Here is a 22,237-nt window from a genome sequence, read left to right on the forward strand (position 1 = left end):
TCACACATTGACTGCTCCCATAATGGCTGCTCTGCCTAAATGTAACCTTTTTAAATTAGCTTTTGCCAAGCGCCAACATCTCCTTAGGAACTGTCCTGATTGCTCCGCTTGCTTTTTTTGAAATCTCTCTCCCACTACACACAATCCAGCCAAGGGTAGCTAAACTAGTAAGGTATACCGTATATTCTTTGGAGTTTAGAAGAATAAGTAGTGAGCTTATTGAAACATGGAGGATCCTTAGCATTATGGCAGGACAGATATAAAGATGTTTCCATTAGTGAAAATCTGAGAATGTCTTTTTCTTTTGGTTCTGTATGTGAAACTTCCGCTCAGTCCATCATGCAGCGAGGAGGAGGACAAAGCTTTGATAGCAAAATTAATAGTCAAATTTTTGCACCCATTGCGATTAGATTGAGATTAAAAGTATAGATTTTTTTTGAATGTTGCTGTCTGTTACAAATTTAAAAGGAGATGAAGATCTGCCAAATTAAACTTAGAATGCAAACACATGTATGCAACAAAATGGAAAAAAGCTGGAAAAAGTTCTACTGTCTCAATGGTGGGGCATTTGGGAGCAAGGCTGGACCCAAAATGCAAGACACATCTTGTGAGGTTAATTAAATTTAGTTTATTGTTTGATACCAGGAGAACAAGGCAGAAGCAGGAGTACCGAACTGGACAAGGACTGAGGACTACGACTGGGCTGGGGCAAGGATCTGGGCTAGGACTCGGAATAGGATCCCAGAACTAGAGGCGACATGAAGAGGCTACAGTATGGACTCTGAGCCAGGGTCTGGGCAAGGACCCAGTACCTGGGTCTTGCCTCGGGCTCGGACCCCAGAACCAGGCATGGACATGACATGGGCTAGAGAGAGGAGGAACATGGGAAAACAGAGCCTCGGTCTTGGGAGAGCAGATACATGGAACCATGGACACATACACAGAACACAGAGTCGGAACCCCTCCTTGGGTACAGGACATAGGGCCGGGACTCACACACAGAACAGAGAGCCGGGACCCCTCCTTGTGTATAGGACATAGGGCCAGGACTCATGACCCCCCGCAGGGCAACGGCAAGATGGCCTGACTTACCCCACGGAGGCGAGGACAAGACATTGTTTTTTCGCCCATTCCTAATTACACTTATGGTGCTGATAACAGGCTGCTACGGTCCTCTTGGTGTAGTTTCTTCCATAATGCTGTTGAGCAGAAGCTTTAAGATTAAATCCATATTTTACATAGAAAAGAACTTAGTTTTAGTGAGTCTTTTAAGATTTGTGCAAATACCTCTTTGGCCGAAAATAATGTACTTATTTCTTTTTCTATTTCATTCAGTGGAAAAATATTCAAAGAAATTTTCATTCATGATGACCTCTTTGTACTGAGAAAGAAATTTGGCCACATCGACAGTACAGCTTGATACAAAACTGGTATAATGGATTATGTTCTTGCATATTATAGCTTAGTATCAGCAATTTTATGGTGCTGCTAATCCCTTCAAATCAGGGTCAGCTGTTGCCGACTTTTTATGTTGTCATTTCAATGCAAGCTCTCAATAAAACCTCCTGCGTGACTGCCTAACTGGCACCAGACTGAATCTAATTCTTTCAGGGATTTGCAAAATGTTCCAGTAATGATCATGCATCTTTTCAAGAATGAAGATAAGTGTGAGAAATAAGCCAAGAAAATGAATGACATTTAGCAGAAACCCTTGTCCACAAGAGAGTCTGCATTAGCTAACAGGAGAAGCACAGGCAGAGGAATAAGCAAATAAGCCATATTGAATCATAGAGTCACAGAACTATACAGCACGAAATAGGCCCTTCAGCCCATCTAGTCCATACTGAAACCATTTAGACTGCTTACTTCCATCGACCGCAGCCCTCCATGTCCCTATCATTCATGTACCTATCCAAACTTCTCTGAAAGGTTGAAATTGAGTTTGCATGCCCCACTTGTGCTGACAGCTCATTCCACACACTCACAAACCTCTGAGTGAAGAAATTTTGCCTCATGTTCCCCTTAAACTCTTCACCTTTCACCTATAACCCATGACCTCTGGTTGTAGTGCCACCCAACCTCAGTGGAAAAAGCCTGCTTGCATTTACCCTATCTATACCCATCATAATTTTGTATACCTCTATCAAATCTCCTCTCAATCTTCTATGTTCTAAGGAATAAAGTCCTAACCTATTCAATCTTTCCTTATAACTCAGGTCCTTCAGACCCAGCAACATCCTCATAAATTATTTCTGTACTCTTTCAGAATCAGAATCAAGTTTATTATCACCGGCATGTGACGTGAAATTTGTTAACTTAGCAGCAGCAGTTCAATGCAATAACACAGAAGAGAGAAAGAAATAAGTAAAATTAAATAATTAATTAAATAAATAAATAAATAAATCAATTACAGTATACATATATTGAATAGATTTCAAAAATGTTCAAAAAACAAAAATACTGTATATTAAAAAAGTGAGGTAGTGTTCAAGGGTTCAATATCCATTTAGGAATTGGGAAGAAGCTGTTCCTGAATCGCTGAGTGTGTGCCTTCAGACTTCTGTACCTCCTACCTGATGGTAACAGTGAGAAAAGGGCATGCCCTGGGTGCTGGGGGTCCTTAATAATGGATGCTGCTTTTCTGAGACACTGCTCCCTGAAGATGTCCTGGGTACTTTGTAGGCTAGTGCCCAAGCTGGAGCTGACTAGATTTACAACCATCCGCAGCTTCTTTTGGTCCTGTGCAGTAGCCCTCCCCCACCCTCCATACCAGACAGTGATGCAGCCTGTCAGAATGCTCTCCATGGTACAACTATAGAAGTTTTTGAGTGTATTTGTTGACATGCCAAATCTCTTCAAACTCCTAATGAAGAATAGCAGCTGTCTATCCTTTATAACTGCAACGTTACTTACATCTTTTCTGTAGGTAGGTGACCAAGATTGCAAACAATACTCCAAATTAGGCTTCGCCAACGTCTTGTACAACTTCAACATAACGTCCCATCTCCCGTACTCAGTACATTGATTTATGAAGACCAATGTGCCAAAAGCTTTCTTTATGACCCTATTGACTTGTGACACCACCTTCAACAAATTATGGACCGGTATCCCCAGATCCCTTTGTTCTACCACACCCCTCGGTGCCCTACCGCTCACTGTGTAAGACCTTCCCTGGTTGGTCCTACCAAAGTGGAAAACCTCGCACTTGTCTGCATTAAATTCCATCAGCCATTTTTCAGCCCATTTTTACAGCTGATGCAGATCCCTCTGCAAGCCATGATAGCCTTCCTTGCTGTCCTCTACATACCCAATTTGGTGTCATCCACAGATTTGCTGATCTAGTCAACCACATTACCATCCACATCTTTGATATAGATGACAAACAGCAAGGGACCCAGCACCAATTGCTGTAGCACACCAGTAGTCACAGGTCTCCAGACAGAGAGGTAACCACCTACTACCACTCTCTGGCTTCTCCCACAAAGCCAATCTCTAATACAATTTACTACCTCATCTTGAATGCTATGTGATTTAACCTTCTTAACCAGCCTCCCATGTGGGACCAAATGAAATGCGTTACTGAAGTCTATGTAGACAACATCCACTGCCTTGCCTTCAGCCACTTTCCTGGTAACTTCCTCAGAAAACTCAATAAGATTGGTTAAACATGACCTACATACATGAAGCTATACTGCAAATCCTTAATGTCCATATCTATCCAAATACTTATATATCTAGTCCCTAAGAATATCTTCCAATAACTTCCCCACTATTGATGTCAGGCTCACCGGCCTATAATTTCCTAGTTTACAGTATGTTTAGAGCCTTTCTTATACAGCAGAACAACATTGGCTATCCTCCAATCCTCTGATAGCTCTCCTGTCACTAAGGATAATTTGACTATCTCTGCTAGGGCCCCAGCAATTTCTGCACTTGGCTCCTTTAGGGACTAGGGGAACACCTTGTCAGGCCCTGGGGATTTATGCACCCTGATTTGCCTCAGGATAGCAAACACCTCCTCCTCTGTAATCTGTACAGGGTCCATGGACATAAGAACATGGGAACATAAGAAATAGGAGCAGGAGTCAGCCATCTGCCCCGTCGAGCCTGCTCCGGCATTCAATAAGATCATGGCTGATCTGGCCATGGACTCATCTCCATCTACCTGCCTTTTCCCCATAACCCTCAATTCCTCTACTATGCAAAAATCTATCCAACCTTGTCTTAAATATATTTACTGAGGTAGTGCCCACTGCTTCACTGGGCCGAGAATTCCACAGATTCACCACTCTCTGGGGAAAGCAATTCCTCCTCTTCTCCATCCTAGATCTACTCCCCTGAATCCTGAGGCTATGTTCCCTGGTTCCAGTAGTTGAAACTGCTTTGCTTCACTTCTATAGACTGTCCATCTATTCAATAAATACAGATGCAAAGAATTCATTTAGGGTCTCCCCCATTTGTTTTGGCTCCACACGTGGATTACCATTCTGAGCTTCCATAGGACCAATTTTGTTCCTTACAATCCTTTTGCTCTTAACATACAGTATCTGTAGAATCCCTTAGGATTCTCCTTCACCTTGTCTGCTAGAGCAACCTCAAGCCTCGTTTTCGCCCTCCTGATTTCTTTCTGAAGTACTGTCCTGTACTTCTTATACTCCATAAGCACATCATTTGTTCCTATCCGCCTATACCTGCTATGCACCTTTTTTCTCTTAACCATGGCCTCAATATCTCTTGAAAACCAATGCTCCCTACACTGTTATAGAGTCATAGAGAGGTATGGCAAAGAAACAGGCTATTTGACCCATCTAGTCCAAGCTTAAACCATTTAAACTGCCCACTTCCACCTACTTGTACCAAGACTATAATCCTCCATATCCTGACAATCCGTGTACCTATCCAAACTTCTCTTAAAAATTGAAATTGAGCTCACATGCACCACTTGTGTGGGCAGGTCATTTCACATTGTCATGACCCTCTGAGTGAAGAAATTTCTTCTTATGTTCTGCTTCAACTTTTCACTTTTAACCCATGACCTCTGACAGCACACTTGTAAATTTTCTCTGTACTCTTTCAGCCTTATTTACATTTTTCCTGTAGGTAGGTGACCAAAACTGTACATAATACTCCAAATTTGGCCTCAGCAATGTCTTATAAAACTTCAACATAACATTTGAACTTCTGTACTCAATACATTGATTTATGAAGGCCAATGTGCCAAAAGTTTTCTTTATGACCCTATCTACCTGTGACACCACTTTCAATGAATTATAGATCTGTATTCCCAGATCCCCTTGTTCTACCACACTCTTCAGTGCCTACTGTTCACTGTGTAAGATCTATCCTGGTTGGTCCTACTGAAGCGCAAACCTCACACTTGTCCATATTAAATTCCATCTGCCATTTTTCCAGCTGATGCAGATACTTCTGCAAGCCATGATCAGAATCAGAATCAGGTTTATTATCACCGACATGTGTTGTGAAATTTGTTAACTTAGCCTTCCTCACTGTCAACTACATCCCCAATCTTGGTGTCATCTGCAAATTTGTTGATTCAGTTAACTACATTATCATCCAGATCATTGATATAGATGACAAACAACAATGGACCCAGCACTGATCCCTGCAGCACTCCACTAGTTACAGGTTTCCAGACAGAGAGGCAACCCTCTGCTACCACTTTCTAGCTTCTCTCACAAAGTCAATGTCTAATCCAATTCACGACCTCATCCTGAATGCTGAGCGACTGAACCTTCTTGACCAGCCTCCCAGTAACTTTACCTTTTATTCTGACAGGCACATACGAGCTCTGTACTCTCAAAATTTCAGGTTTGAAGGCCTCCCACTTACCAAGTGCACCTTTATTGGAAAACAGCCTATCCCAAACTAAACTTGCCAGATCATTTCTGATATGATCAAAATTGGCCTTTCTCCAATTTAGAATCTCAACTTTCGGACCAGACCTATCATTTTGTATATTTATTTTGAAACTAGTGGCATTGTGGTCACTAGATGCAAAGTGTTCCCCTACACAAACTTCTGTCACCTGCCCTGTCTCATTCCTTATTAGCAGATCCATTATTATACACTTCTCATTAGTGTTGGGCATGTGGTCAAGTGGTTAAGGCGTTCGTCTAGTGATCTGAAGGTCGCTAGTTTGAGCCTCAGCTGTGGCAGCGTGTTTGTGCCCTTGAGCAAGGCACTTAATCACACATTGCTCTAGTCTGTGCGAGGAGTGGCGCCCCACACAGACTTCCAATCTGCGCCTTGTAAGGCATGAAAATGCCCGACACAGGCCTCTTATGGTCTGAGTCGACGTTCCCCTTCTCATTAGGCTTCTACATATTGATTAAGGAAACTTCCTGGACACATTTGACAAATTCTATCGCATCCAGTCCTTTTACAATATGAGATTCCCAGTCAACATGTGGGAAATTAAGATCACTTTCCATCACAACCTTATGTTTCTTGCAACAGTCTGCAATCTGTCTGCAAATTTGTTCCCCTGAATCCCACAGATGGTTGAATGGTCTATAATGTAGCACCATTAACGTAATCATACCTTTCTTATTACTCATTAACACCCACAACACCTGGCTAGACAAGTTCTCCAGTCTGTCCTAACTGGGCACTGCCATAACATTTTTCCTGACTAGTAACACCACCCCTCCTCCTTTTATCCTTCCCACTCTGTCACATCTGAAAAAATGGAACCCAGGATTATTGAGCCGCCAGTCCTGCCCCTCCTGCAGCCAAGTCTCATTAATGGCTACAATATCATAATTCCAGGTGTTGATCCATGCCCTGAGATCAACCACCTTTCCTACGATACTTCTTGACTTGAAATAAACGCAGCTTAAGACAAAAAGTGCACCATGCTCACTCTTTTGTTTCCTGACCTTGTCTGAGGTCTTTCTGTCTCCATAACCTCTTGACTAACTATTCTGGCATTCTGGTTCCCTTCCCCTGAAACTCTAATTTAAGCTCCACCATGCAGCACTAGCAAACCTCCCTGCTAGGATATTAGTCCCCCTCCAGTTCAGGTGCAAACCAGCTCTTCTGTACAGGTCCCATCTTCCCTGGAAGATAACCAAATGATCCAAAGATCTTATGCCCTCCCTCCTACACCAACTCCTTAGCCACATGTTAAACTGTATAATCTTCTTAGTTCTGGCCTTACCAGCATGTGGCACAGGTAGCAATCCTGAGGTCACAACCCAGGAGGTCCTGCCCTTTAACTTAGCAGCTAACTCCCTGAACTCACACTGCAGAACCTCATCACTCTTCCTACCCACGTCATTGACCACAACCCCTGGCTGTTCTGAGTTCTCAATCCAAGATGTCCTGGACCCTGGTACCTCGGAGGCAACATATTATCCGGGAACCTTGTCCTCACAGAACCTTCTGTCCATTTCCCTAACTAACAAATCCCCCTATCATCGCAGCTCACCTCTTCTCCCCGCTTCCCTTCTGAGTTGCAGAGTGACAGTCCAATTCCTTACAATGACAATGCTTGACAGAAGTGAAGATCACATGGGTCCAGGTGCTATTCACTTTTTCATGAGGCTATGGGTCTATGCAGATTACTCTGTGCAAGTGATTACATTTGTAGCTAAGAGATGACTAGTTTGAATGTGATGTGAAGTGTCAGCTGATCCCTCCTTGGCAAGAAACAAGCTGATGATGTCTTTTGTTACCTTTGGCCCAATGAGGACTGCCAGAGACCCGACCACTGTGATTTTCCTCTGCTGGGTCATCAATCCCAACAATGTCCAAAGTGATGTACTTGTTGTTGAGGGGGATGGCCACAAGGGTACTCTGTGCTGGCTCTTTAACCCCTTTCCCCTTCCTGACTATCACCCAGTTTCCTGTGTCCTGCACCTTGGGTGTAACTACCTCTCCATATATCCCAGCTATCACCCCCTCAGCCTCCCGAATGATCCAGACTTCATCCAGTTCCAGCTCCAACTCCTTAATGTGGATTGTTAGAAGTTGCAGCTGGGTGCACTTCTCGCAGTTGTATTTGTTGGAGGTCTCCTTAGCTTCTCACATCCTACAAGAGGAGTATTCCACTATCATTCCTGGCATCTCTACTGTTCTAACTGAGCAAATGTAAAGAACGGGCAAAAAACTCTACCTAGAGCTTTTTATTTTTGCCTTCTCTAACTGAAGCCTTGAAGAGCTAAAGCTTCAAAATGTCAACCCTAATTCTGTCTACTCCAGTGACAGCCGCCGCTGCGGCGATGGCTGCTCCACTTGCCACTGCCGTCTTTTAATTTGTTCTTGTAAATCAATCCCAAACACCGATTGGTCACTAGTCAAAGCTCCAAAAAAGCTGCCGCGAGTCACTGCCTTTAACACTCCGTCAGTGAACCTGAGTGAATTCCATCCTCTCCAGCTTCTCATCTCCTGATTGGTCACTGATCAGAGCTCCAAACAGCAAATACAAATTTTATATTTGGAAAGTCCTCATTGGCTCCAGTAGCCATCAAAAAACATGGAAAAATTAATTGCTTTTGCCACAGGCTGTTTCCAACATTAAGAAATATTGGATTGGTTCTAAATACTATCTGCAATGAGCAGGCGACATTTGTGTTGTTGCTCTGAGCGGTAGATGTATTGATTTTTCTACCATAATGTATTAAGTATCTACAAAGTCTTTCTTATCTAAACATAAATACAAGAACTAAAATAATTTAAATAGTTTTTTTTCAATTGTTCAGCACATACCTTGAAACATAAAACGTCAACAGTGAGTGGCTCAAATGCATTGACTGAAGACATGTTAAAATAATGCACAAGTAGTTAAATTCTTATTTGTTAAGAAATAAAAAAGAAGCCACTCAGTAAGATCCTCCCTTTCATACATAATCACTTAATACCCTTTGTATCTGAATCTATCAGTCTCCATCTCAAACACAATCAATGACTGAATAGCCTCAATCTCGAGGCTTGCTGTGTACATACATCTATTGATGCTTCTGGACACATCTTCAGTGATGTTCCTGGAATCATCGGGTGTTTCGGGTCTTTCAACATCATACAACCTCCTCCAGGTGACCCAGCCGGGGCTGATCAGACCTCAGCTTGTGTCCAGATGGCTAGCTACTTATGACTCCATGGCTCCCCTCTTTTGAGCCACAGCCATCTTGAGGCCCTCTCTGCCGCAACGGTGGTACTGCGGATGGCTCTCCTCTTCCTCTCTCCCTCGATGCCCAAAATGCTGAAGGCTCTAACTAAAGAACGGGCTGTGAATCCCCTACAGCCAACCTCCACTGGGAGACAGCTCGCTCTCCATCCAGCCTGCTGACAGTTGCTGACCAGTCCTGCGTACTTGGAGAGCTTCCTATCAAAGGCCTCCTCCAAGCTATCTTCCCATGGGACTGTCAGCTCCAGCAGCACCACTTGCTTAGTAGACTCAGACACTAGGACAATGTCTGGTCGCAGGGTGGTGGCTGCGATATGGTTAGGGAACTTCAGCTGCCCTTGGAGGTCCACCAACAGCTGCCAGTCCCTTGCAGAGGTCAGAATACCTGCAGATGTCCTTTTGGCAGGTATTGGCTGCTCCCCAGCTCTGACAAAGGCAATGGTCTGCTTGGAGGGTCGGGACCGCTTCGCCCACTCAACTCCTGTGCTGACGGCCTCAGCGATGGTCTTCAGGACCTGATCGTACCTCCACCTGTACCGTCCCTCACCAAGTGCCCTTGCACAGCCACTGAGGATGTGCTCCAGGGTTCCTCGCTTGGAGCACAGTGGGCACGCAGATGACTCTGCCTTGCCCCATGTGTGCAGGTTTGATGGCTAGGGAGAACAGTGTCACTGAGATAGTGCACCCTGTGATGATGCCAATCTCCACCTTGTTCCAGGTTGATGTAATTGCTCCTGAAGTTGCTGTAGTAATCAGAGATAAGGTTTCTGCTGGGGATGTGATATTTGGTCAGGTAGAGAATTCCCTCTTTTTAACTTTCATTTGCATGTAAAGAAAGAGAGAGAGTCTGCTTAGCTCCATCAATTACATCCTTCTTTGGCTTCCAAACTAACTACCCTAGAGGTTCTCCATCACCCTGGTCTTGAGCTCATTGAATTTTCTAATCATTGTGTTGTGTCCTGTCTGAACCTACCCTTGCACTAAGACCCAGTTACTGCTACAAATGTAATCACTTGCACAGAGAAATCTGCATAGCCTCATAGCCTCATGAAAAAGTGAATAGCCATGTGATCTTCATTTCTGTCAAGCATTGTCATTGTAAGGAATATTTTCGTAACTTCCATATGTTCCATTTTATTTTAAATAGCATACTATACTGACACCCTTAGAATATGGTCAAATTTTAGTGATGATTACAAGAAACAACCTGTAGGAGGAACTCAGCAAGATGAGTAGCATGTATGGTGTGGCGGCGGGGGGGAAAGAAAAAATTGTCAAAGTTTAGGATTTTGAACCAAGTAGTCAACAGTTCCTTCACCACTAACCAACCCCCCCATGCCTCCCAAGATGCTACTCGACCCATTGAGTTCCTCCAGCAGATTGTTTGCTGCTCCAGATCCCAGCATGTGCTGTCTCTTGTTTCAATTAATAACGATGGAGTGAGGAAAATACAAGATGCGCACTTATAAACACGAGAAAGTCTGCAAATGCTGGAAAGCTAAAACAATACACACAAAATGCTGGAGGAATTCAGCAGGTCAGACAGCATCTATGGAAATGAATAAACAGTCAACGTTTCAGACCAGGACCCTTCTTCAGGACGTCCAGTTAGTTCGCAGCCAGATAAATTAAGGAGAAAAGTTGGTTCTCGCAGACAACAGTATTATTAATCATAATTAGGTTTAATATCGCTGGCATATGTTGTAAAATTTGTTGGTTTGTATCAACAGTACATGATAATACAAAATAAAAATAACTATAAATTACATTAAGAAATATATTAAAAATAAATTAAATAAATAATGCAAAAAGAGGGCAAAATACTGAGGTAATGTACATGGGTTAGTTGTGGAAATCTTTGGATTAATTTTAACTGGTATGTAGGACTGAATTTATTTGCGTTCCAGAGAGATTGTATTTGGTCTTCATAAAGATGTATGATGCCAAACAACAAAGGTGCCTCAAAATCAGTGTGGTAGAGGATAGTAAATTCATAGTAGGGTACAATGAATTCTTGGTTCTGCATACAGCAGGGAGTTGCGGGGGGGGCAGTGGTTGACTATGTAGAAGTGAGATAAAGTAGACCCCCCCTACAGGACTGGTATCATGCAGCAAAAGTCTGTAGCAGATTCAACTCGCCCAAGCCACAAATTGTAGGTCAAGGTGAACTACAGCAAACTCATGCCTTGATACAAGCCTATTGATGGCTTCATAAAACTTCAGGACAGAAGCTTGCCATTGTACATATAAGGTAAAAGTGGAACTGTACACAGCTTGAACATAAACCTAGGTGCTGAAACTTGACACTGCAAAAGCCTTACCTCACAGCACTTGCAGGATAGAAATAGTGGGGGAAAAGTAGATATTAAAAGATATAAAAATAATGAAATCTTTGGGTTGGGGAGCATTCATTCTAGGATGAGTGACTTACCTGTTGATGTTAGCTTGTAATAAAGAGGAAGTTTGTTCTAAAGGTACTGTACACCCTGAGCTCAAGGTGAATTGTTTCTGTCAACACTCAGGCATCCATTTTTTCTGATACTTTTGATATTTGAGTTAAATAGTGAGAATTAGAACATTTTTTTTACTTTCGCAATCTCATCAGGCTGATTACAGTTAATCGGGGCACATTGGGACCAGTACACTTTGGACCAATTAAGCAGCTGCCCCAATTAGCCAAAGTTTCATGAAAATAGTTAAAAGGATATAAAAGAGACAAACTACCATTTAACTGAGTAACACAATGTATTTAAGTGAAACACAGAATAAAGTAGAACACTAAAAATATTACTACAGTACTATAAAACTGTAGTTCCTGATAGTTATTGTTGGAGGAACTCTCTGTTGCCTTATTTGACTTCATATATCAAATATGAAGGGCAACTGGCCAAAGCTGACTGTCAAGGGACTCTAGCAGGAAGGATAGCAGAGCAGCAATGGCTGGAGTTTCTGCGAAAAATGATGGAAGTGCAAGACAGATATATTCCAAATAAGAAGTAATTTTCGAATGGAAGGAGGAAAGTACCATGGCTGACAAGTGAAGTCAGAGCCAAAGTAAAAGCCAAAGAGAGGGCACACAGGAAGCCAAAGCTAGTGGGAAGATAGAGGATTGGGAAGCTTTTAAAAACTTGCAGAAGAAAACTAAGAAGCTCATTAGGAAGGAAAAGATGAATTATGAAAGGAATCTGGTGACTAATAGCAAAGAAGATACTAAAAACTTTTTAAGTATATAAAGGGTAAAAGAGAGTCGAGGGTAGATAAAGGACTATTAGAAAATGATGCTGGACATATTGTAATGAGAGACGCAGAGATAGCAGAGGAACTGAATGCGTATTTGGTATCAGTCTTCACGATGGAAGACATCTGCAGTATACCGGAAATTCAAGAGTCACAGGGAAGTGAAGTATGTACAGTGAAAATTACAACTGAGATTGTGCTCTGGAAGCTTAATGGTCTGAGGGTGGATAAATCTCCTGGACCTGATGGAATGCACCCTGGGGTTCTGAAGGAAGTAGCTGGAGAGACTGCGGAGGCATTAACAATGATCTTTCAAGAGTTGATAGATTCTGGCATTGTACCGGATAACTGGAAAATTGCAAATGTTACTCCGCTGTTTAAGAAGGGTGGAAGGCAGCAGAAAGGAAACTATAGACTTGTTAGCCTGACATCAGTAGTTGGGAAGTTGTTGGAATCGATTGTTAGGGATGAAGTTAAGGTGTCCCTGGAGGCACATGACAAGATAAGCCAACGCCAGCATGGTTTCCTGCCTGATTAACCTACTGCAATTTTTTTGAAGAAATTACAAGCAGGGTAGACAAAGGAGATGTAATAGATGTGGTGTATTTGGATTTTCAGAAGGCTTTTGACAAAGTGCCACACATGAGGCTGATTTGCAAGGTAAGAGCCTATGGAATCACAGGGAAGTTACTAGCATGGGTAGAGCATTTACGGATTGGCAGAAAACAGAAAATGGGAATAAAGGGATCCTATTCTGGCTGGCTGCCGGCTACCAGTGGAGTTCCGCAGGGGTTGATGTTGGGACCTCTGCTTTTTACAATGTATGTCAATGATTTGCTCTATGGAATTAATGGATTTGTGGCTAAATTTGCCGATGATACAAAGATAGGTGGAGGAGCGTGTAGTGTTCAGGAAATAGAGAGACTGCGGAGGGACTTAGATAGTTTAGGGGACTGGACAAAGAAGTGACAAGTGAAATACAATGTTGGAAAGTGTATGGTGATGCACTTTGGTGGAAGAAATAAACGGGCAGACTATTATTTAGATGGGGAGAGAATTCAAAATGCAGAGACGCAAAGGGACTTGGGGGTCCTTAACCTCCAGGTTGAGTCGGTTGTGAAGAAGGTGACTGCAATGTTGGCATTCATTTCTAGAGGTATTGAATATAGGAGCAGGGATGTGATGTTGAGGCTCTATAAGGCTCTTGTGAGACCACACTTGGAGTATCGTGTGCAGTTTTGGGCTCATTTTAGAAAAGATATACTGACAATGGAGAGGGTTCTGAGAAGGTTCACGAGAATGATTCCAGGAATGAAAGGGTTACCTTACAAGGAACGTCTGGCAGCTCTTGGGCTATATTCCCTGGAGTTCAGGAGATTGAGGGGGGATCTCATAGAAACATTTCGAATGTTAAGAGGCCTGAATGGATTAGATATGATAAAGTTATTTCCCATGGTAGGGGAGTCTTGGACAAGAGCGCACGACTTCAGGATTGAAGGACGTCCATTTAGAACAGAGATGTGGAGAAATTACTTTAGCAGGAGGGTGGTAAATCTATGGAATTTGTTGCCACGAGCGGCTGTAGAGGCCAAGGCATTGGGTGTATTTAAGGCAGAGATAGATGGGTTCTTGATTAATCAGGGCATCAAAGGGTATGAGGAGAAGGCAGGGGAGTGGGGATGACTGGAAGAATTGGATCAGCCCATGATTGAATGGCGGGGCGGACTTGATGGGCTGATTGGCCTACTTCTGCTCCTATATCTTATGGTCTTATCGAGTTAAACTACTGACATAATTCCAAGCAGTTGCAGGACTGAAGATTCCTAAAGAAATATGTGCAAGGAGTTATGCAGAGCAATGTTTATTTTTGTGTTATTGGAGTAAATTTATTGCATCTTCCTGGAGTTCTTCTGAAAATGTAACCTTGATCTCCTAGAGAGGTGTTATGGGTGGAATTGAGAAATAAGAAAGGTATGACCACAATAATGGGGCTATATTACAGACCACCAAATAGTCTGCAGGATTTAGAGAACAAATTTGTAAAGAGATTGCAGACTGTTGCAAGAAACATAAGGTTGTTATAGTAGGTTATTTTAACTTTCCAAATATTGGCTGGGAATCTTATACTGTAAAAGAACTGAGATAGAGTTTGTCAAATGTGTTCAGGAAAGTTTCCTTAATCAGTACATGAAAGGCCCAACGAGAGAGTGTGTGGTGCTGAATCTGCTATTATGGAATGAGACAGGGCAGTTGTCAGAAGTCTGTGTAGGGGAACACTTTGCATCCAGTGACCACAATGTCATTAGTTGCAAAGTAAATATGTAAAAAGATAGGTCTGGTCCACAGGTTGAGACTCTAAATTGGATTCTAAATCTACTTTTCTAAGCTCCAAGTACCTACCTAAGAGTCCCTTAAAAGACCTTGAGACTGGTCTCCTTGCAGGCAGCCACATAACAAATAACCCCAATAGAACCCATTATAACAAAAGAAGATCGTCAAACACCAATGTGCAAGGAGAAAAAAACAAATTGTGCAAACATAAAAGTAAGCAAGTAGCATTCAGAATTGAAGTTCACAAAAGCGAGGCATCATTGCTGCTAATTAAAAACCCCATCACAACCTCAGTTGAATGCAGAGAACAGTAAACTTCATGGACCAGTGAGCTGAACCAGCCCATCCCACGCCTCCGGCACTGACACCCCAATCTTTTCAATCTGGCCCGGCGCTTAAGTTGTCCAAACCTCGGGTTGTTACTTTCCCTCGGACTCAGACCCTGTTGCTTTGATACGCTCTCGGGCCTAGGCCCAGCTGCCTCGATTTGGTCCGTATCCGACCTTTCCAATTTGGCTCAGCGCATAAATCAATCAAACCATGGTTGATGCTCGCTTTTGGTCCTGGGCTCTGCCTCGACTCTGCCTCACCTCTGCTTGCTTCGGTTTGGCCACATTGAATTGCCTCCAAGTGCATTCCAGCAATGGCCATACATTGACTCATTTCCCACTTTCCAGCACGGACCCCACTGTCTTGATTCGGCCTACACACACTTCAGTGCAACCATCCTGCGCCTTTGAGACATCAGTTCAAACTGCAAAAATGCCAGGTCGTACAAGTGGTTCAAAAGCTCAGCTGCAACAGGGAGGTTGCAGGCTATTGAGTGCAGTGATTGTTACCAGAAAAACAAAACATGATAAGTAAAGTACTTAGTTGTTTTCTTTGTTTTATTTGCCATCAGCATTTAGTCGCTGAGCTTCACTAGTGCCATCTTAAACCATCTTTTACACTTGTGTACTGGAAATGCCATTAAATAATCTTGATAAACATCAACACATTTTATTTTGAGATATGCTATGTAGAATGCCTTAGGAAAAAAGAATACCAGGTAATACTTGAATGAGGCAGATTTTGCATTCATCTTCTAGAAAAGAGCGCAGACAGTAGTGTGACCAGATAGATGAAGGTGCTGCATGACTGAATCTGGGTTTTCTTCTATTGGAGATTGCAATGTTAGAAACTATACTGTTGAACTTTGTTTTGAAGGATGGAACAGAGTCACCTCAGCAGCTGGACTTTGAGGCACAGAATTTACTAAATCAGTAAAACCAATGAAAAGAGGGGTTGAGAATGACTAATAAAGAGGAAACCTAAGTTGAAGTTTCTTTGAATCTGGTTGCTTACCAAAGCAGAACAGTCCATCAAATTATTTGGCCTATCAATGAGATGCTGGATGAGGTTTTCCAAGTCTTTGAGAATTATTGTAACCCTCCATGCAGTGAAACAAATAAGTGATTCAAGTCTTTTAAGGTATGTCAAGTAAATAGGAAAGTATCTGAGATCAGATTCCAGCATTTGCAGTCTCTCGTGTCTCCAAACATTTGAAACCTAGTTGACTGAAATTGCTGGATGCAAGTGATAAATTCAAAGATCTGAAGGATGCAGGAATGAGGGTGCTCTTGTGATTGTATACACCAGTTCAAGAAGGCAAGTGTGAGGTGTTACACGTTGGGAGGACAAACCAGGGTAGGACTTACACAGTGAGTGGTAGGGCACTAAGGAGTGTGGTAGTACAAAGAGAACTGGGAATACAGATCCATAATTCCTCCAAAGTGGTATCACAGGGTAGAGAGCTTTTGACACATTGGCTTTCATAAGTCAAGGTACTGAAGTTGAAATGTTATGTTGAAGTTGTATAAGATGTTGGTGAGACCTAATTTGGAGTAATGTGTGCAGTTCTGGTCACCTACCTACAGGAAAGATAGCAATAAGATTTAAGGGTACAGAGAAAATTTATAAGGACTTGAGGACCTGGGGGAAAGGTTGAAAAGGTTAGAACTTTATTCCCTAGAATATAAGAGAATGAGGGGAGATTTGATAGAGGTATTCAAAATTATGAGGGGTATAGATATGGTTAATGCAAGCAGGCTTTTCTCACTGAACTTGAGTGAGACTAGAATGAGAAAGCAAGACAGCGGCTATACCTTATTAGGAGATTGAAGAGATTTTGGCATGTCTACAAATACACACAAAAACTTCTATAATTGTACCATGGAGAGCATTCTGACAGGCTGCCACTGTCTGGTATGGAGGGGCCAAAAGAAGCTGCAGAAGGTTGTAAATCTAGTCAGCTCCATCTTGGGCACTAGCCTACAAAGTACCCAGGACATCTTTAGGGAGTGGTGTCTCAGAAAGGCAGCGTCCATTATTAAGGACCTCCAGCACCCAGGGCATGCCCTTTTCTCACTGTTACCATCAGGTAGGAAGTACAGAAGCCTGAAGGCACACACTCAGTGATTCAGGAACAGCTTCTTCCCCTCTGCCATCCGATTCCTAAATGGACATTGAACCCATGAACACTACCGCACTCTTTTTTTATATACAGTATTTCTGTTTTTTGCACATTTAAAAAAATCTATTCAATACATGTAATTGATTTACTTGTTTATTTATTATGTTTTATTTTATTTACTATTATTATTATTTTTTTCTCTCTCTGCTAGATTACGTATTGCATTGAACTGCTGCTGCTAAGTTAACAAATTTCACATGACATGTCAGTGATAATAATAAACCTGATTCTGATAGGTTAAGGGTGAAAGGTGAATAGTTTAAGGGGAACCTGAGAGGGAACTTCTTCACTCAGTGGGTGGTGAGAGTTTGGAAGGAGCTGCCAGCAGAAGTAATGGATATAGATTCGATCTCAGCATTTAAGATAAGCTTGCATGTACATGGATGAGAGGTGTGTGCCAGGCGGTGGTCCAGGAGCAGGTCGATGGGACCAGGCAGAATAATAGTTTAGTACTAAATTCCAGAAGGGCCTGTTTCTGTGCTGTAGAGCTCTGTGACTCTGTGACTCTAAGGCAGCTCTAAGTACATATATGTCACCACATACAACCCTGGGATTCATTTTCTTGTGGGCATTCTCAGTAAATACAAAGAAATGCAAAAGAATCAATGAATGACCGCACACAAGACAGACAAGCAATCAATGTGCAAAAGACAACAAACTGTGCAAATACAAAAAGTGGAAAAAACAAAATAATAATAATAAATAAATAAGCAATAAATATCAAGAACATGAGATGAAGAGTTTGTGAAAGTGTGTCCATAGGTTGTGGGAACAGTTCAGTGATGGGGTGAGTGAAGTTGAGTGAAATTATCCTCTCTGGTTCAAGAACCTGATGGTTGAGGGGTAATACCTGTTTCTGAACCTGGTGGTGTGAGTCCAGAGCCTCCTGTACCTTCGTCCTGATGGTGGCACTGAGCAGAGAGAATGGCCTGGATTATAGATGTGCTCTTTGATGGGGCGGGTTTTACCTGTGATGGACTGAGCTTCATCCACTACTTTTTATGGGCTTTTTCCTTCCTGGGCATTGGTGTTTCCATACCAGCTGTGAAGCAGCCAGTCAATGTACTCTCCATTGCAAATCTATAGAGGTTTGTCAAAGTTTTAGATGACATGCTAAATCTTCACAAACTTCTGAGAAACCAAGCGACATCGGTGACAACAAGGGTTCACTCTCAGAGAAGCTTAATTTATTTTATGCTCACTTTGATTGTCAAATCATGCAAATAGCTTCACAAACTCTCACAGCCTCCAACAACCCTGTGATTTCAGTCTCTGAGGCCGAATCCACAGAAAACAATCGGCCAAGATGGGGTACCTACACAAATATGGAGGACCTGTGCTGATCAACTGGCTGGAGTGTTCACTGAGAACTTTAACCTCCCACTTCAGCAGTCTGTGGTTCCCATTTGCTTCAAGCAGGCCTCAATTATCATCATCATCATCAGGTGCCATGCCCAGTTTGAGCTTTGACTGCCATGGCCCACACACTCGTGTTTCGGGTCAAATGGAACAATTCATTGATATTCATTTCCAGTTCTCTGGCTACTGTCTCCATCATCATTTGTCTTTGCCTTCCTTTTGCTTTCTTCCCTTCATTCTTTCCCATAATTACCGTGCATTCTAACTCCTCTTTCCTAATCGCATGTCCAATGAAGTTATGTTGCCTTTTTATGATCTCATACATTATTTCTCTTTTTGTGTTTGCTCTGTTTATGACATCCTCGTTAGATATTCATTTCGTCCATGATATTCTTTACATCCTCCTCAAAAACCACATCTCTGCTACTTCAATTCATTTCCTCAGGTTACTAAATATTGTCCAACATTCTGAACCAAATAACATAATTGGATAAACATAATATTTCAGTACTCTGAGGCAAGTTGTCATGCCTAGTTTAGTATTGCTCAGTATACTCTTCATTCTCGTAAAGGTGTCTTTTGCCATCCCTATTCTTCTTTTGATGTTCAAGTCGCACTTGGCATCTGATGTCACCCAGCTTCCTAAGTAGCATAAGTTCTGTACTTGTTTTATGTCTTCCCCGTTTATTCTCAGCCTGCAGTTAGGATTCTCCTTCTTTTTGGATATCACCATACATCCTGTCTTTTTGCAATTGATAGATAGACCCATTTCTGCACTTTCTTCAACAATTACATCAATTAAGTTTTGTAGTTCTTCCTCCGTATTTGCAATTAACACAGTGTCATCTGCATATCTGAAATTATTGATGTTTTCACCGCCAACTTTGATTCCCAAGATGTCTCCTATTTTTTGTAATATTGTTTCACTGTACACATTAAATAAATCAGGGGAGAAAACACATTCTTGTCTAACACCTCTCTTGATTTTCGTAATATGACTCACTTCTCCATCTATTCTTACAGCAGCAGTTTGTTCCCAGTACAGATCTCTGATTAGGCAGAGGTCTTTCAAATCTAGATCTAGAGTTTTCTGTAATATTTCAAATAACTTATTGTGCTTCACTTTATCAAATGCTTTTGTGTAGTCAATAAAACAAACAAACAAATCTTTTTTGCACTTGAATAGCTCGTTCTAATAGTATCCTTAACATCAATATTGCGTTTCTTGTACCTTTGGCTTTCACAAAACCACATTGTTCTGTGCCTATTTCAGCTTGTATCTTACTTTTAGCTCTTGTGATCAAAATTCTTAGAAGTATCTTGATGATATGACTCATTAAACTTATGGTCCTATGTAATTCACATTCTATTGCTTCAGCTTCCTTAGGAAGAGTGATAAATACTGATTTTTTCATCTCTTCTGATATTATTCCAGTCTCATAAATGTCATTGATTAATTCAGTAAGTTTTTCAATTCCATAATCTTCAAGAGCAATAATTTGTTCTATTACTAATTCATCAGGACCTGTTGCCTTTCCTTTCTTCATCTTATTTATTGCATTAGGAACTTCAGATTTTAAAATACTTGGACCTTCAATGTTTTTCTTTATTTCTGGTTTTTCGCCTCGATCGTCTTGAAACAATTCCTGAATATACTCAGTCCATCTGTTCATAATCTCATCTTTTTCCATGATAGTGGTACCATCCTTTGCTTTCAAACATCCACCTGAAGAACAGAGGAACTTTTTACCAGTGATATTCTTGATTTATTGATGTAACCTTTTTGGATCAGTCATAGGGATTCTTCCTATTTGCTCACATTCCTGGTTTAACCATTCTTCTTTGGCTTTTTGACATAAGCTTTTAAATTTTTTACCTAAGGACTTATATTCTATAGGATTTGCTTTCTTCCATTAGATTTTTGATTTCGTCTGTCATCCGTTTATTCTTTGTGTTTTTTTTTTAGGAATCACTGACTTTGCTGGTTCGACCAAGGCATCCTTTAGAGAGTTAAATTATACCAGTGCCTAAGAAGGACATGGCAACTTGCCACAATGACTATCAACCAGTAGCACTTACATCTACTGTGATGAAGTATTTTGAGAGGCTGGTGATGAAACAAATTAACTCCTACCTGATGAGCGACTTGGATCCACTCCAATTTACCTACTGGCACAACAGGTCAACAGTAAATGCTGTTTCATTGGCTCTTCACTCAACCCTGGAACATCTAGACAGTGAAGATGCTCACATCAGGATACTCTTCATTGACTGCAGCTAGGCATTCAGTGCTACCATATCCTCAAAACTAATCAATAAGCTTCAAGTTCTCAGCCTCAATACACCCTTGTGCAACTGGATCCTCAATTTCCTCACTTGCGGACCTCAGTCAGTACGGATTGGCAACAACATCTACTCCACAATCTCCATCAGCACTGGTGCACCACAAGACTGTGTGTTTAACCCCCTGCTCTACTCGCTTTATACACCACCAGCTTGAGATAAACAACAAACAAAGTGCAGAGAGAACCCAGAGGATCAAGCAGCATCTGTTAATGTGTGGGGGAGGGGCAAGGGAAGTGTGATGGATATTTGCTTCCTGAATTAGTGGACCTCTTGTTTTAGCCAAGCTTAGCTTTCTAAACTCAGCAGTTGCCACTTGATCAAAGAGTTGTAAGTTAAAATTTCAGCAAGATGTTTGTTTAGCTTCTGGTCATAAATGGAAACCTGTTTTTAGTTTTAAATACGTAAATGAAAAACAGTTTGAAGTTTGGAAACACAGCTTTGCAAACAAGCTGTCTATGGAGTAGCCAACTAGCTCACAACACCTATCTTACTGCTCAAAAGGTGCAGTATAAGACATGGGGTTATTTAAATTAGCTTGTTTCAAAACAGACAACACTAAGTTGCTTGGTTAAAGGAAGCTTGCAGACCAGATGGAGAAAATCATTTGGCATACCTATAACTGATCTATTAATAAGTTGGGATTTTAATGTAATGAAGGAAGATAGCTTTACAGCATTAGTTGTGGGTAGCTGGGATTCATGTCTCTGAGAAGCGGTTATATTGTTTCTGTGTAAGAAGTGTATCTGAGGAAATATTATATATATGTTAAATCACTCAAGTGGCAAAAAAAATCTATATAAACACAGAGAGCAGTTTTGGACCTTTGTCTGTTCAGAGTTTGCAGGCACTATGATCTTGCCTCCAGCTGGTGTTGGAGGAATTCTGAAATGGCTACTTCAGAATGCCAGGAGGTTACAGGCCTTCTGGGCCAGTCGTTCTCCCCAACGTACTCAGCAATTCTTATTACTGTCATTTCCCTTAGTCTTGGGACCAGCTCCACCCAAGTGTGGAAATCCAGTTCAGGTTTTTGTGTGGATTTATAAACAAATTAATGGTGGAGATGTGCGCAGAGGAATTGGTACTGTATTGAGTAAAATAGTCAAAAGCCAGGGCTTTAACAACAGTTTATCAGATCAGAGAACAAATGACAAAGGGCAGACTAGGACTGAGTTCATTCTATCCTGTTACCCTTTATCCCAGTGAAAATCCGCACACCATATGCAGAATAACCAACACCTGATACATGAACAACTTCAGGTTGTTCAATAGGTCCTGCACACCCACATGGTGGAAGCAGGATTACC

At 41.7% G+C, this 22,237-nt stretch overlaps 1 long non-coding RNA gene across 1 annotated transcript in view; it reads right to left on the reverse strand.

Moving 5' to 3' along the window:
- Positions 1-22,237, reverse strand: part of LOC134340351 (uncharacterized) — a 46,167-nt gene that overhangs the window by 18,202 nt on the left and 5,728 nt on the right. The window lies entirely within an intron of this gene.

The sequence above is a fragment of the Mobula hypostoma genome, chromosome X1 (genome assembly GCF_963921235.1).
Source record: "Mobula hypostoma chromosome X1, sMobHyp1.1, whole genome shotgun sequence".
NCBI classification, from domain to species: Eukaryota; Metazoa; Chordata; class Chondrichthyes; order Myliobatiformes; family Myliobatidae; genus Mobula; species Mobula hypostoma.